We start from the raw sequence: 3,057 nt of genomic DNA on the forward strand, positions 1-3,057 counted from the left end.
TATGTACTTGTGTGGTCACTTTCAATGAGCTACGGACTTGGATCCTCAAATCCATCTAAACATTAATGCTTTTAAGACCCCTATGATTAACTCTATAGCTTTAACCTCTCAAAATGCAATGCCTCACACTTGTCTGGCTTAAATTCCATTTGCCATTTTTTTCTGCCCATATCTGTAACTGGTCTTTATCCTATGTATCCTTTGATAACACTCAACACTGTCCATAACTACACCAATTTTTGAATCATCTGCAAACTTATTAACCATGAATATACAGAATATATCACAAACAACAATCCCTGTGGAACACCACTGGTTACACGCCTCTAAGGTGGGTAAGAGTCTTTCACCACTTCCCTCTGCCTTCAATGAGCCAGCTAATTTTGTATCCAAACTGTCAGCCCACCATGGATCCCATGCATCTGCACCTTCTGAATCACCCTGCCATGAGGAATCTTGTCAAATGCATTACTAAAGTCATGCAGACAACATCCATTGCCCTATCTTCATCAACCTCATTTGTCAGCTCTTCAAAAAACTCAATCAAATTGATAAGGCATGACATGCCCCTCACAAAGTTTCTAAACTGACTATGACTTTCCGAATGTTCAAAAGTCCTATCATTAATTATCCTTTCCAATAATTTCCCTACCACTGAAGTGAGATTTATTGTCTTATAATTTCCTGATTATCATTATTTCCTTTCTTGAATAAAGGTAGAACATTTGCAACTTTCCACACACTAGTAATATCCCAGCTATCTCTTTACTTGCCTCTTTCTTTTTAAAATATTTTTATTGAGTTTAACATAATAATAATAATAAGATAGTAAAAAGCAAGGCAAAATAATAACATACATTACATTCTCTCTTCTTTGGCTTGGCTTCGCAGTCGAAGATTAATGGAGGGGTAATGTCCACGTCAGCTGCAGGCTCGTTGGTGACAGACAAGTCCGATGCGGGACAGGCAGACACGGTTGCAGCGATTGCAAGGGAAAATTGGTGGGTTGGGGTTGGGTGTTGGGTTTTTCCTCCTTTGTCTTTTGTCAGTGAGGTGGGCTCTGCGGTCTTCTTCAAAGGAGGTTGCTGCCGCCGAACTGTGAGGCGCCAAGATGCACGGTTTGAGGCGATATCAGCCCACTGGCGGTGGTCAATGATAGTAAATGTACAATAAGACAAATTTTAAATTCCATCCCTTATTATTAAGTGTGATTATCTATTAAAATGATTATATGTATACATCAGTTACCGGTAAATACTATTATAACAAGTTGCATTGAATAAAATCTGAAAAAAAGGAATATTATCCAGGATAATCATAATTAAACCCCATAAATCCATTTATCTAAAAAAAAAGAAAAAACTCCTAAAACTAATACTAATTTAACCCCTCCCTCTAATCGAGGTTGCAAGAGAAATACAAAGATGGATTAAATCACAATCTCCAGAAGACACATGGATCAGCACTAGAGCATCCAAATCATCTAAAACTCCCAATTGTGATAGTGTGGTGGCGCACATCCTCATGGCGAACCGGCCCCGCTTGTATCGCCATGTGGCGGGGAAGCCCTGGGGAAATGGCGTCGTCAGAGGTTTCTCTCTGACTCCAGCATCCCTTCCAGCGCGCACCTTGGGCAGCGATTGTGATGTCACAATGCACCAGGTGACTGAGCTCATGCTGCCCTTAAAGGGCACACACTGAATTTGAATAAAAACAATTGTTAATGACCATCGGTGTAGTAGCAGTGATTTCCTTCTGCTCCTGCAATTGCCACAGTGGTGACCCCAACGTTTATCTGGACCCAGCAAATGATGGATGCAGCTGAGGTGAACACTGTAGCCCTCAAACTTCCTCCCTCTGGCCCCATCACCCAAGGACGTGGTTCAGGCAGGCGGAGGCACAATTCCACCTCCACAACATTTCAGCCAACGCCAGAAAATTTTACCACGCCGTGGGCGTGATGGACCAGGACACGGTGGCGAGTGTGGACGACATCATTCACTGGCCACCAACAGTGGGCAAGTATACCGCCCTCAAAAATCTACTCCTGGGGAAGTTTGGCCTCACTCCCCAGCAGTGTACTTCCAAGCTCTTACACCTGGATGGGTTGGGGGATCGCAGCCCCTCAGCCCTCATGGATAAAATGCTGGCCCTGGCAGAGGATCATGAACCGTGTTTCCTCTTTCACCAGATATTCCTTGAACAGATGCCAACCCTTTCTCCACAATACTTCTTTAGCTGAATTAAATTCTTAATAATTTCTTGACTCAAATCAGCATAAAAAACACTCTGTTGCCCTGAATCCTCATTTGGATCCATTATTGGATAAATCTCTGAAAAGTATAAGGAAATCAAAGATAGCAAAACAAATGGGAGCTTTGATGGAAGATTTGAATTTAGTTGAAATTTGGAGGAGAATAAATCCAACAGAAAAGGATTTTTCTTTTTATTCATTTTCTAGATCTGTTTTTGATTTCGGCACATTTGCAAGCTAGAGTATTGCAGGCTGAATATAAGAGTAGGATTATATCTGATCATTCTATGTTGTTTATTTCTTCTGTAGGTTCTGAAGTGTTACAATCAACTTATCAGTGGAGGTTTAATAAATGTTATTGAAGAAACCAGAGTTTATTACTTTTGTTAAGGAACAGATTACTTTATTTTTTGCTGAAAATGCTAATTCAGTAAGTAGTAATTTTGTAATTGGGGATGCATTAAAAGCATATTTGCGCAGTCAAATTATTAGTTATTCTATGAAAGTAAAAAAAAAAAGTATCTGGCGGAAAGTTTGGCGTTGGAGAAACAAATAACTGAGTTGGAAAAGAAATTTCAGAAAAAGGTTACTGAAGATAAGAAAGCAGCATTAACTAAATTGAAATTACATTATAATACTTTACAAACATATCAGTATGAGTGATTAATTCAAAGATCCAAACAATGTTATTATGAGTTGGGTGAGAGGGCTCATAAGGTATTCTTTGGCTTGGCTTCGCGGACGAAGATTTATGGAGGGGGTAAAAAGTCCACGTCAGCTGCAGACTCGTTTGTGGCTGACAA

At 40.1% G+C, this 3,057-nt stretch overlaps 1 long non-coding RNA gene across 1 annotated transcript; it reads left to right on the forward strand.

Moving 5' to 3' along the window:
* Positions 1–1,721: 1,721 nt before the first annotated feature.
* On the forward strand, positions 1,722–2,621 carry LOC138756161 (uncharacterized). The gene is made up of 2 exons (XR_011352813.1): positions 1,722–2,018; positions 2,564–2,621. It is a non-coding gene; the product is annotated as an uncharacterized lncRNA (long non-coding RNA).
* Positions 2,622–3,057: the final 436 nt, after the last annotated feature.

The sequence above is a fragment of the Narcine bancroftii genome, chromosome 3 (assembly GCF_036971445.1).
Source record: "Narcine bancroftii isolate sNarBan1 chromosome 3, sNarBan1.hap1, whole genome shotgun sequence".
Taxonomy (NCBI): domain Eukaryota; kingdom Metazoa; phylum Chordata; class Chondrichthyes; order Torpediniformes; family Narcinidae; genus Narcine; species Narcine bancroftii.